We start from the raw sequence: 15,222 nt of genomic DNA, 5'->3' as shown, positions 1-15,222 counted from the left end.
GCCAGGGTTATCGTTGAGTCCGACCATGCATATACCTCAATGTTTTCCCTGTTCAATGCTTGTAGGGTTTTCTTCATTAAATTTGCTAGTAGTACCGCGGCACACAGCTCGAGCCTCGGTAACGTCGTTTTTCCTTTCAATGGTGCGACTTTCGATTTTGCTATCATTAGATTCGTTTTAATTTCTGGGCCTAATACCCTTGAGTAGATTACCGCTCCATATCCTTTCATAGACGCATCTGCAAATCCATGTAGTTCTACTCTGTTTATCTTGCTTAAGTTGTTCCACCTGGGCAATGTCATTTCTCCAGATTTACTAATTGCGCCTGGTATGTATTCCACCTGCTTTGTTGGTTGCTAGTTAATTCTTTATCCCAACTGGTCTTTTGCTCCCATAATTCCTGTATGAACATTTTCGCCTGAATTACTACAGGTGCCATCTATCCCAGTGGGTTGTATAGTTTTGCTACTTCTGACAGTACGTGTCTTTTCGTTATTTTGTTCTCTGGCGTTGTATGGATTATTATTTCCTCCTCTGTACCTATCAGCTTGGTACCCGTTTCTTCTATTGTTTGAATCTCTTCCATTTCTTTCTTGTGTTTGTTCTCCTTTCGTTCCATTGGAGATTCTTTTGTTGCTTGTGTTTCCTTTTTCATAATGCAACATATGGTGGTGGTCTCCGCCACAGTGTCTGCACCTATATTGTGAATAACATTGTTTTTCTTTTTTATGTGCTAGCACACAATCCTTTTTCTTTTATCATCCTGTTCCGGTCTCTTACGTTGAGTTCCTGAAATTCTATGCAGTTCGGTACTCCGTGATCTCCGTTGCATATCACGCAATGTGTTCTTGGTTTCCTAAGAGTTCCTCCTTGCTTCTCTTGTCTTTTTTCTGACTCCAGCAGTTCCAGTGTCTGAAATCTTCGCTGTAAGAATGTTTGTGTCGATTTGTACGTCGGTATCTCTCTACTGTCTCCAATGTGGTTTTCGTACAGCCTCCTAGTTTCATTGTCCCATTTCGTTATGATAATTCGGGCTATCAATGGGCTTCACGCTTCCGTGTCTGTTCCTAACCCTCCTATGGCTTCCAGACTTTCGTGGAAGGTGTCATGTAGTGATTTCAATGCTCTAGCAGAAGATTCCTTTACTTCCTGCGCTAGTAGCATCCTGTCTATTAATTTAAACAATATCATCCTTGGGTTCTCATACCTATCTTTTAGCATGTTCCAGGCCACTTCGTAGTTGGCCTCGGATATGTTTAAGTGTTGTATCATTCTGTTGGCTTCCCCTCTTACTTGAGTTTTTAGGTACTGCATTTTCTCTGCGTTTGATAACTGGTCGTTTTCATGTATTACTTTAGTAAACAGATCGTGGAAAGTTCTCCACGTTTCATATCTGCCTTCATACACAGGGATTTTTACCTGAGGCAATGTCACACCGTCCCTCCTCTGTGTGCTTTCTGGCCGTTGCATTCCTGGCCTTATTTTCTTTAAAACTTCCCTGACTTTCCTCTTTAGATGATTTATTCTCTCTACTTCTCCATTATCTGTAGCGTCTAGTTCCTCATTTACTGCTGCTTCAATCATTAGTGTATTCACCTTTTCCATGTATTCTCTTAACTCTGACTGCAATTCTTCATCCTCCTGCAAGTCTTGTTCATTTTCTGGCCGTAATAATTCCTCGATTCTTTGTTTTCTTATCTGTATCTTCTTTACTTTCGGTGCTTTTCCTCTTTTCAGCACCCTTCCACATTCTTCCAACAGGGTTTTCCCCTCAATGTATATCTTAAATACCTGATCATAGTATTTTGTTTCAAAATATTTTTCTTTCGTTATACCCCCTTCTAGCAGCTTTTCGTGGTTATTTAAAAATTTTGCCCAATATTCTTCTAATTTTTCCTGTCTATCCCGGATATATTTTTGATTTTTCCGAGATTGGGAATCCTTTTTTGTATTTGAAACGAGTTTCGTTATTTCTGTTCCTATTTCCGCTTGCTTAACGTATATACTTTCCATGATTATTTTTATAAATTTTTACATTCAACGGTAAATATATTAGACAATACGAAATGTACGTTATTTATTAAATAAGTATACCTGTACTATAACACTTTCTTTTCTATCGGAATGTGCAATTTAGCGAAATATGAGTTTGACCTTGCCTGCTGTGCTATTCTTTGTTCTGAGGTAGGTCAAGATGTAAACGACACACTCTCACAATGATATATATCAAAATAAATGAAATTATTTGCTACGTAATTATTTTAATTTTTCGAAATAAAGTATTTAATTGAAATTAAAAGCAAGCTATATGTATGAACGTTTCTTTTTTCAAATTGTCATACAAAATTACTGTTTAGTAAATTATAGTTGTGAATGACGTTTATTTTTTGTTTTATCAATTCTCTGTATTATTTAAATGGTATACATTCTAAAGTACATTATTATACGATTGATAGAGTGGAGATTGTTGTTCTAAATTGTTAAATTGTAATAAAAAAAAAACTTGTTAAATTTTAAGATTGTAAAAGTTGGAAGATTTTGTAATTATTCAAAAACTTACGGTTTTTTGTGTTCTTTAGACGTTGAGGATCCCTCGCTTCTGGTGGGTTCTGCAATCGGTCCTGTCCTTTGGCTGCTCTGCGGCTCTAGTATGGCTCTCGGCTTTGGTACTGCTCTCGGCTCTAGTATGGCTCTCGGCTTTGGTACTGCTCTCGGCTCTAGTGTGGCTCTCGGCTTTGGTACTGCTCTCGGCTCTAGTATGGCTCTCGGCTTTGGTACTGCTCTCGGCTCTAGTGTGGCTCTCGGCTTTGGTACTGCTCTCGGCTCTAGTGTGGCTCTCGGCTTTGGTACTGCTCTCGGCTCTAGTATGGCTCTCGGCTTTGGTACTGCTCTCGGCTCTAGTATGGCTCTCGGCTTTGGTACTGCTCTCGGCTCTAGTGTGGCTCTCGGCTTTGATACTGCTCTCGGCTCTAGTATGGCTCTCGGCTTTGGTACTGCTCTCGGCTCTGGTACTGCTCTCGTTCTCCCGGGTCTAGTGGTCTCTCTCTGCTACTGAGGGTGTTGCTGGCGTGGACTGTATAGGCTCTCTCAAACCTCCTTGAAGTATTCTGTTTCTCGATAGGACCATGAACAAATCTCCTTCGTTGGCTCAGTGAAGATGTTTGTTTAGTTGTAATGGAAACACCAAATAGTAGTAGCAGAGTTTATTGTTGAGACGTACACTATGGGTGTTGACCCGGGATTACTTTGAGTAGAGACTGATGAAGTTGATCGTTAAAGACTATCAAGTTCGTTGAGTGAATATTGATTGAATGCTCTTCTAGGCAAGAGATATTAGTTTTATATAAACTTTAATTGGGTCAATATTTTCGCGGACCTCGCGTGACATGTGTATTTAATTTATGTAAATTGTTTAACTTTGTCAGCACTTTTGACTGATGTCCAAATTATATTATTGATAATTGACCAAATGTGTATGTAACCTAATTAACTACGTGTGTGTATTTAATAACAACTAGATTCATTCGGTCTACTGGGTGATAAAATTATACTGTCCAATTTCGGATATGAATTCTAAAGATTTGATATTGGACAATGCAAAACTGCATGTTTTGACAAATAACAAGGAATTTTATGTTGATCATTAGCGCGGGTACGGATAATAGTCTCAATTTTTTTAAAGAAAAAAAAAATATTACGCCACTCAGGTTTTTCAAATTAAAAATTTTTTCATGACTTAATACATTCTCAAGAAACATGCCTACGCCAGTAAATGATCGTTTTGAGTGGAATTTTTCTCGTCAAGACGAATTTGCTTGAAAATTTGGATTAAGGTTCTCCTTATCCCCTACTTTACTTGCTTACCTAAATTAACTATTTTCAGCAACTTTTGTTGTATTTTCACTCATTCAATATATTTTGAGTTATTTGCGAGTAAAAATGTTCATTTTCTCAAAAATTACAAATTACTTAAAAAGTTGGTATTTTCGAGTATCAAAAAAATAATTCTTGGCAAAAATGTAAACTGTAACAAAACATAAAAAAAATTGTATTTAAACTAAAAACCTTAAAGTTTAGAGACCCAATAAAAGCAAAGTTGTAGATCATAAAGGTTCTTATTTGTCAAATTCCAAATCGAATATTTTAACGTAAAATAACCAAAAATTAAAGCACTTTTTTGTGAAAATTCATCAAAACTTTTATAAAGTGTTTAAAAAAAGGCTTTATTTTTGTTTTTAAAAAAGTTTTTGGCATCAAAACTAAGCGAGTAACGCTCAAAATAAAGTTTTTTGAATAAATCGTGAAAATTATTTCCTAATTAGCATCCCAAGTAGAATAAATCGTTACCGCTTCATAATTTACTTTATTTTTGTATCGTTTATAATATAATCTGTAAGTTTGAGTGGTTTAAATGCTCATTTTTGAAAAAATGTTGTTTTAAATTAAAAAAAACTTTGAAATTTTGCAAAAAATGTCGTTTTTTTAATAACTTAAAAACTATTGATGCTAAAAATATGGATGAGTAACGAAAATATTGGTTTTTCCTTTTCTTTAATTTTTTTTGTGTTTCTGTAAGACAACATTGGTTAAAATATGGCTGTTTAAAATAAGTGGCTCGCTTTAGCATAACCTTTTCAAAAATGGGGGTTTAAAAGTCAATTTAAATAATTTTATTCATCTAAAAAAAAACAAACAAAATGGTTTTTTAAGTACTTCATATCAGTTCTGTGAGTACAAAACCAATTTAATATTTTAGAAGATATTAGAACGTGTATATAATGCTGGAGCATTGTAAGATACACATAATGTGCTATTAAGGCACAGACATACCTTCAGTGATCTTTACAAACGAATAAGGATTGTTTTTGAAGTTAAAATAAAAGAAATTCATATTATGTTGATTAAGAAAATAAGTTTATTTATAGTTTCAATAAAAAAAATACTGCAACTATTCGGAATTCGTCGAAAGTAGTAGTTTTTATTAGAATAAAAATTATGTGGTAAAAGATTAAAACAGTATAGAAGTCTAAATTTAATGTCATTGTATAATTAAAATATTTCTATTCTATGATTTATTTGTAATGGGGTAGTTTAAAAAAAAACAGCAACAAAAAATGTTCAAAATGACCTCTCTAAAACATGATAAGAGGTGACAAGAGATGTAGCCTCATTGGTTCGTATTTCTAACAAATATCCCTGGTAATTTCTTATCTACTGATATAAAAGTGGTTTCAGTCAAATTGGCTAAATCTTTCGAGAAGGGTAGCTGATCAAAAGTTCTCATTGCCACAAGACTTACAAATTAATTGTTTTGAGTTATAGAGCTTCTAAATATCGGTTTTTTTAAAACCGATATTTTAAAGCTGCATGGGTCGTGCGTCACTGAGAACTTGCTGCAAAGTTTTAAAAAAATTAATTTAAACACTTTTACATAAGTAAATAAGAACACACCAGGAATATTTTTACGAGAATCACAACCATGGAGGCTAACAGTTGCAACTAGTGTTACGTTTCAGAATGGTAATTTTTGAATTTTTTCTGTAGATGTTTGCCTTTTGAAATTGTCGAAAAAGGTCGTATTTTATTGCAATTTAAATTAAATAAAACTTTTATTTTTACTTTCTTTTATATAAGTAAATTTTATTATTTAAAAATAAATAATATTTATTACAATTTTAATTACAATTTAATTATGTCATAACAATGCAACAATTACAAGCGAATATCATCAGTAACGACAGCGCTTGGGATATATAAAACTCTTCGAAGAAGAATTTGGTTTTTAAAAATAAAAATAATTTTTTTTTTTTTTTTTTTTTTTTTTTTAAATATGGCTTCGGCAGTTTGCCATACAGCCAGTTACATGATCTTTTAATCTCATTAGGCGCAGTAAAAAGTTTCTGAGTAATTTGCAATCGAATAGACTAAAATATAATAAAGTTGGGAAATCAGTACAACATTTAACAAAAAGAAGAGAAAAGATATATATACATACACATATATATCCATAAACACATACAATTAACATGGGTCACTCGCTTCACGTCCAGGGGCCCATCAGGACATTATAATATATAACATACACAGGAGAACTAGGCCACGGTAAATAGGATTAAACATATAAAGGAGAGAAAACAAAGGTAAAAAGTAAAAACAATTTTTTTTTTAACTAAAGAAAAATATTACATTTGGTCAAAAAATCGATTATGCAATCGTAAATTAATCTATTTTGAGTCGCTAGGGCAGATAAAACGTTAAACAGAGATTTACCGGTAATATGAACTATATTATTGTATAATAAGGTGGATTCCAAATTATATTTGGCACAACCAAAAATTACATGATCTAGGTCACCTTCTACTCCACATTCCACACAGTTTTTACTCTCGATCACATGAATCCTTGCAAGATGAGCAGAAAAACAAGCATGTCCAAATTTAAGCCTAGATATGGTTGTTATATAACGCCTAGGGACGTTATAAGTTCTGTGCCAATGTTCAACAGGGACAGTTGTGTGTAAAAAAGTGTATCTATTTGGGTTGGTAAAACAAAACTCAGACCATAGATCACTCCATTTATGTTTTAAAACTGCCTTGCGAGAAGCAACCAAATCAGAAATACTGGGTAGATATTCTGTGGTATCCACTGAATAAATACTTAATTTGGCTAGTTGGTCCACATGTTCATTATGTTTAATTCCACTGTGTGCTTTGGCCCATATAAATATCACATTTTTTTTATTTCCCTTAAAGTGTTTAACTAATTTTTTAATTAATATTATGTAGGGATTGGAGTATGTGGTTGGAAAAAAAGGTTGGTTAATGGCTGTGAGAACTGACATGGAATCTGAAACAATAATAACGGAGGATTTCCTGTTAGAAACAAAAAGTAGGGCTTGATATATGGCAATTGCTTCCGCACTAAATATGGAAATATTTGCTTTTAATTTGAACATTTTTTCTACCTTCTCCATGGGGATGTAAAAGGCACATCCTGTACCGTCTTCTGATTTGGAGGCATCCGTGTAGATAGTACTGCAGTAATCCCAATTGGATAAGATGCTTGTTATAATGTTGTTATTTGCTCTTCCAGTGTTAACATAATTTGGTTTAATAAATTTAACGCTATAAAAAAGAACTTCAAAATCATTTATATCTGTGTGTGATTTTAAATTAATAGCTTCATCATCACAAACTGTGTTTTCTCTAAGAGCTTCACATAGGGTTGGAGAATTTTTCTTTATCCAATATTTATTCGTTAAATCATAATTGTTTAAATTTGTTAATTCGGTATAAAGGAAAGTGTTCTGGTGTTTAATTTTCAGTAAAAATTTTTCGGCCAAGAAATGTCTTCTAAGAGAAATTGGAAGCTCAAGTGCTTCAACATAAAGGGGCTCAATAGGAGTTGTCTTCATGGCACCAATACAGATACGCAAACACTGGTTTATAAATATGTTTAATTTGTTTAGTAAGTTCTTGCTGGCAGATCCATATAACCAACATCCATAATCTATGATAGAGCGAATGTACGTTCTATAAAAAAGTAAGGAAGTTTGAACATCTGTTCCCCACCAAGTTTTAGTTGTCATTTTCAGAAAGTTTAGGCCTTTTTCACATCTATTTAACATATATTCTATGTGAAATTTCCATGTGAGCTTTTGATCCAGTATAATGCCCAAATATTTAATTACCTTTTTAAAAGGAATTTCTCGCTGTTTTACTATAAATGTTTCGATATTGGGAATATTATGTCTACTGAAAATGGTCATTGCTGATTTTGTGGCCGACAGCTGAAGGTGATTTTCTTCCAACCATATTTCTACAACGTTGTAGGTATCCATTAAAAATCCAAAAGCTTCATCTCTCTTCTTTGTTTCACAGTAAATGCTGAAGTCATCTGCATATTGGATGATCTTAAAAGGTTATTTTTCCAATTTTAATTTATGTAGGTCAGCTGTGTATAAATTGAAAAGAAAAGGACTTAAGACAGCTCCTTGTGGAATTCCTGTAAAAACATATCTTGGGCCTAATAAATGGTTGTTAAACTCCCTGACATAAACATGTCTTTCTGAATATAATCCGATAATAGCATACACTATTGCCTTAGGAATGTTAAAATCAATAATCATTTTTTTACTCAAAATATTTAAGCTTAAGGTGTCATATGCTTTCTCAATATCAATAAAAATTGTTGGAAGAAAGTTATTTCTGGAGAAATTATTTTGAATATTTGTTACTAAGGTTTTAAGTGCATCTAGTGTACCCACTCCTCTTTTGTATGCAAATTGACAGGGCGTAAGCAGGTCTTTTTTATGTAGCCACCATTCCAGTCTATATTTTATCATACGTTCGAAAGTTTTTTGGACACATGATAGCAAAGAAATTGGTCTATAAGAATGGGCCAAGTTAGGGTCTTTACCTTGTTTAGGAATCGGTGTGATTATAATTTTTCTAAAATCTTCAATGCACTCACCTGCAAGAATCTCATCAAAAATTTGTAAATGAAACCTTTTTGCTATAATTGGTAGGTTCTCTAACATCGGATACTTTATTTGATCAAAACCCGGGGCAGTACTTTTTTTATTTCTTAAAGCGTAATTTAGTTCATTAATGTGAAAATTATTTGCCAAAAAATGTTTTTTATCTAAGATCGTATGTTCGATATTTACAGTGGAAGGAACAGTCTGTGGAGCTACATGATTAAAAAACTCATCTATTAAATCATCATTATGTGGCTTACCAATGTTTATTGTTTTACGATTCATTTTTTTTTGCTTGTTTCCATATCATGCTAGCTGGAGTATTTTTGTTGAGATTGGAACACCATTCAATCCAACTTTTTTTAGCTTTTTCTTTTAATGTTCGTTTAGTAAGTGCCATGCATTTTTGGTATGCAAGAAAATTATCTTTTGTGGGGTTTTCTTTGTATACTTGCAGTACATGTTTCCTTTCAGAAATTATGTTGTCACATTCTGCATCCCACCAAGGTGAAGGTGTTCGATTTTTGCACTTAAACGGCCTGTATTCTTTTAAAGTTCTTTGTGCCGCATTATTTATACAATTGATTACGAATGCATATTTTTCTTTGGTGGTTGCATATTCTGCATCAGTAAAGTTATAAAAGTAGTCTTCCACAAACTCTTTATATTGTTTCCAATTAGCTCCTTTTAGGTTCCATCTATATCGCGGAATTGTGATGTCCTGCGGAATTTGCTGCATTGCAAGGGTTATTTTTATCATAAAATGATTCGATCCAAGTGTGTCAGAGTAAACTGCCCAATCTATATCACTAGCTATGTCCGAGGAGCAAAAGGTAACATCTATCATAGAATCATTGCATCCTGGCCGGGTAATACACGTGGTTCCCAGTATTCATAACTACAAAATCACAATTATTGCTTGCTTCAATGAGTTGTTTACCAACAGAATCGTTTTTATGGGATCCCCAAGTAGCATGATGCGCGTTAAAATCCCCACCAATAATACATGGAGTTGAAAACTGCGAAAAAATATTTACCCAATCAGTTGTGTTGGTTTTAATATCCGGTGACCTATAAACGGAAATTATACTTAAAACTTTATTGTTGAATTTAATAATAATACCACAAACAAGAAGATCGACATTAAAATTGGAAACTATGCTTAATTCTAGGTGTGAAATCGACTTTTTGACCAAAATGCAAATTCCTGAAAAACAATCTTGTCTATCTTTACGAATTACATTATAACCTACGAAACTATATACTTTTTTGGGTTTAAACCATGTTTCACTTATTATTGCTACATCAATATTATTATTTACAAGATAATGCATTAGACTATTTTTATTCGAAACAGCAGAACGTGCATTCCACTGACAAATATTTAATGTTTTTGGTAATGGAGTGAAGGTTACTTTTTACATGTGTCCTCCAACACTTTATTTATTCCTGTTTGAATTAAATCATTATTCAAATTTTTGATATCTTCAATAGTATGAATACTTTTTAAAAATTCAACTATAAAATCTGCAATTGACTTTACAATGTTTTTATTATTTAAATTTTGATAATTTGGTGGATTATTATTTCGAGGCAGTGGTTGATTAGGGCCAAACTGAAACGGAAACATCGGTTGTGGAGGAGGAGTGTCATTAGAAATTCGACGTTTTTTATTGCTATTGCCGGTAAGACTACGAGTGGAATGGGTGGACAAAACATAATTACTATTATTCTTAAAATTTGAGTGTAAAAGGGAGTTAGAATTTCCAGACTTAGATTCAACTGCTGGTAAGGGCGGAAAATTGGAGTTGGATAAAATAGAAAAACTATTGTTTACAGATATACCAGAATAAGACATTTCACAATATTCTTTTGCCTCAATAAAGGAAATATTTTGTTCAACCATAACATTCTTAATTTTACGTTGTTTTTCATAATGAGGACATTTTCTTGAAATAGAAACGTGGTCATTTGTTTTACAATATAAACAGCGAATTTCTGAATCGTGACAAACATGATTTACAGCTTTTACATTACTACACTTAATACATAACTCTTCAATATTTTTACATTGCCTAGAAATGTGACCATAGCGTAGACATCTGAAGCACTGTGTAACTCTGCTAAAAAACCGCTCTACCGAAAAATATACACTATTTATTGAAATATAATTAGGTAAGGTGTTCCCTTCAAAAGTTACAATAATGGTTTTTTTGTGGACATACTGTATATCACCATCCTTTTCTATTTTACGATGTGTACGTTTAACATCAACTACTGTTGAAGGAGATATTATGTTATCTAAAATATATTTCGTATCGAATTGAGTATCGATATCTTTTATCAAACCCTTAATTTCTAATAAATGATTTGGTATAAATGCTACAAGATCATTTTCTGATAAAAGAGGATTGTTTACTAAAGCATTGGCATCAGAACATGTTTTTAAACTAACTTTTATTCTATTTTTTCCAACAGATCTAATTTGATTAATATTCTTAACATTTAGTTTTTTGTGTAAGACATCTCCCACAAATAAGGGATGAAGACGGCCGGCATTTTCAATATTTTTTCGTTCGATAAAAACACAAATATTATTCAAATTATACTTATCTCCATTCCTTAGATTAAAAACTTTAGGTGTTTTGTTTTGTTTATAAATATCCTTTTCGTTATCACTAATGACCTGACAACTAACGGCGTCTTTCTTTTTACAGCTTCCCCCATTTAGGGGGAGCTATTTACACTCCGTACACTATATTACAAAAAAAATTTAAACTAGTTTACAAAGTAGAAATTATATAATTAATAACCGATACCGGTAATTATCAAAGGTTTTGTTGATAGAAATACGTCTGGTAGCTAGCAAGTCTATCACTGTACTGAAATAAAAAAAAAATAATAATAATAAAAAAAAAAGTAAAATAAACACGTCTAAAAGTTTCCACTTTGCAAGTGGCGTATTGTTTTGTATTGTTTTTACGATAATATGTATAAAAACACACCTAGTAGTATTATTACTGATCTATGCAAAATCTAAATTGGACAGATGACTATTACTAAGATATTACTCGGCACCGGAACAATATATTATAATCTTAATATTCGATTGGTTAGGGACTAACGTATTTTAAATTACAACCAACCACTTATAAAAGGTAAATAAATAAATATCTGTACGCAAATGTGCTTTCTGAATATAAGACTATATGTGAATGATGAATTCTTCCGATTTTATTAAACAAATAAACACAGACATATTATTTGTTGTTGCTTTCTAGTAACCGTATTAGCAAGAAAGAGAGCAATTAAAGAAGGGTCGGAGAAAATTAATATAATTTCACAGTAAACAGTCGGAAGAGTCCATTTACGCGAGGAGCGAAGTCCGTTATACAACATGTAAACTTTTTCAATTTTATTAATATCTATTAAAAATCATTAAAAGAATAATAAATAAATATTAAAACTATTTTATTCAATTTCAAGAATATTTAATTAAAAAAAAACAGAAAGCATAATATGAAATTTCGCGCTAGTCTACACTACCGCCTACTGTACCACTTCTATAAGAAGAAGTCTAAAAAGCAACATTAGAGGTAATGGATTTTGATAAGAGCTATTAGCCATGCCGATGCAGTATAACAAGTTTACCTGTTATTTACAAGGTCATAGCTCTTGTTAAAATCCATTACCTATATTTAATATTCTATATTATAGTTAACACTTGCAAGTGTGCATCGCTTAGTCTAAGAAAGAAAATTGTTAAGTTAAGGCCATGCGATGCACAGGTGCCCCGCAATTTTGCAAGAAACCTGCATGTTTTAGCGGCACCTTTAAGTCTAATCAGTGCATTTTTCAGTTTGGATCGACTTGATACCATAGTAACAATGTAGAAGTACTAAAATAAGGCAAAATAGGTAATTATAGAAATAATAAAAGGAAACTACAAGTACGAATGGCTGATATGTTGTCAGATAAAGATGTTTTTGAGTATTTATTTATATTCCAAATAATCTAATTAATTACTCATTTTCTGTTAAAAAAAAAAGAAGAAAAAAGGTATTCATGCTTCTAATAACTCTAATAACATAGATCAACGCAGTACATCATTTGAAGTACAAATCAAAAGTTAAACAAGAAAATAGTGCTCATGACATGAAAACTAATCTTGTTAGCAGTCATACAAATCCAACCTATAAATCAATTAGGTGTAATTAGAAAATTTAAGTGATACAGTATTACAGGTGGTGAAATACCTAGTCCTTCTAGAGTGTTGAACTGCAATGAGGTATCCAAAAAAAATTTAAAACATTTGAATGTTTTTGAGCAAAGTTTGAATATAAATGATAACATCTCAGATATGCATGATAACCAGCTTATTGATTTTTTTTTGCTTTTTGTTGATGACGATATCATGAGTCTTATGGTAAAAGAAACCAACAAGAACCCTTTACAAAAAGTAGAAACAACCAATTTACTTCATGCTCGGACTCGAAATTGGAGACATACTGCTGCTGACGAATTGGAAATATTTTTGGGTTGTTTTGTTGTTAATATTTAGGTGGGATTAGTTTAGATGTCTAATGTTACATTCTATTGGTCTAAGAGTATCTTATATTTAAAGAATATGTCATCATTAATATCTAGAATTCAAATTGAGGATCCTCTGGATCACTGGAATTTCTCTGATAATGAAGATACAGATACTTCACACAGATTTTACCAAATCACACCTCCTTAATCATATCAATCAACAATTTCAAAGTAAGGTAACCCCTTCACGTAATGTTTAAATCAAAGAAACCCTAATACAGTTTCGAGGAGTTTCAAGTGTTTTTATCGCTGCTGTTTCTAACATTCTTTTTGACTTCTTTGTGTCACGTCGTGTTTCTGCCGCGTATGTCATTATTGGTCTGATGACTGTTTTATAAATTCTGCCTTTTATTTTTTTTCTGATAATTTTGTTTTCTCCAGTACATTATATAACATAAAATAACCATAACAATATATAGAGGAGTTATTTGGTAGTAATTTAATAAAATTCATACACACATTTTTATATACAATATTTTATATTCAATAAAGTTAAATCTCATTTGACTGTGTTGTTCATTAAGGATATTTTTAAAAGCTCTAAAGCATATATAATTCCTGGAAAACCAACTAAAATAAAAAAAACTAACTATTTTAGAATAAAGAATTTGAGTGATTTGAGTTCTATGATGTTTTATCTGTGAAAAATCTGTTATGCAAACTACAAGTTTAATATATTTATGTAAAAATTGTCAAATTGGTATGATATCCAAGTAACATATTGCTTACCTTCATTTGTAATTTACCTTGTGTAAACGTAATTTTTTCCCTATCTAAAATGACACCCCTTTGCTATCTTAGTTTCATTTTTTTATATTTAATTTTATCTTGTTTTTCCAATTTTACTATATTTTGATTTATGTGACTTAAAAAATACAAGAAAAGCACTATAATTGACAATGGACCTTTTAGAAACCAATAAAATTGTTCTGACTGGCAAAAGAAAAGCCAGAAAGGCTAAAATTGCACAGTTGGGGCACAAGCAGAAGGCAAAAACAATGGAAACATGTAAGAAAACTGTAATTTCTGTTACTGTCAAATTTAATAAATGCTTGATTTATTATATAAATCCACGTGACAAAACGGTAAATTATATTTAATGTAATTTTGTGCTGTTAAATTAAAGTTCTACGTTTTTTCTACGTACTATCATTTTACGCGTAACAACACTGTAAATGATACATAATATCATTTTTACAGTAGTAGAGTAGTTTTTAGGAATATAATCTTCTGTACATTTTCCGAATTTTACAAAATTCCCCATTTAGTTAATTCCCAGTAAATTCCTCTATTAGAGTTTATCTTGGTTAGTACGGAGTCCAGTACAATGTTATGTAGTGGGGATAAAACACAGACCTGTTTTACTCCGGTTAGCATTACTGTTGAATCAGATATTATGCCGTTGTTTAGTACTGTGCTTTGTGTATCACTGTAGATTTCTTTAACGAGATTGCTTGTTTTGTCTGGTAGTCCATATCCTGTAGTGCTTTCCATATGGCAATCTGTGTGAGAATATCGAAGGATCTCTTAAAGTTCACGAAGCATATGAAGAGTGGAAAGTTGAATTCCTGTGACTGTTCTATAATCTATTTGTCATGACTATCCGATAATTAAATATTAAATAATCTCAAAAAATTTAAATTTAATTAATCTTCTGAGCTACCTGCTGCCCAGGGTGAACCTCGCTTCCTGCAGATTTATGTTATTTTCAGTCAAAATCAGTTTTGAGTTATTGATTGGAGGTTTTTGAGATCGCTGAATACGAATATTATGACAGCAATGATGCTCAAACTACCTGGTACCCAAGGTTAACCTCGCCTTCTAATGTTTTATGTTATTTTCATTAGAAATCAGTTAAGAGTCATTATTCGGGGGTTTTCGAGGTATAGCACAATGTGGACCTCGTCTCCTAGAGTTTTATGTTATTTTTTTTCGAAATTATTCAAAGTTTTTGGGATTACTTAACACGTATATTACGACGGCGATAATCTTTAAGGTATCTGGTGACTAGCGTGGACTTCGTCTCCTGAAGTTCTTTATTCATTTGTTATTTAAGATTTTTATGGTAGTGTGGTATAAATTAATAGTTAAAATATAATTTTTTGAGCATAAATACAAAAAAAAATCTTTAATAAGTAAACAAAGGTGAT

Source organism: Diabrotica undecimpunctata, chromosome 2 (genome assembly GCF_040954645.1).
Source record: "Diabrotica undecimpunctata isolate CICGRU chromosome 2, icDiaUnde3, whole genome shotgun sequence".
Taxonomy (NCBI): domain Eukaryota; kingdom Metazoa; phylum Arthropoda; class Insecta; order Coleoptera; family Chrysomelidae; genus Diabrotica; species Diabrotica undecimpunctata.
The sequence above is the reverse complement of the archived record's forward strand: the minus strand, read 5'-3'. Positions refer to the sequence as shown.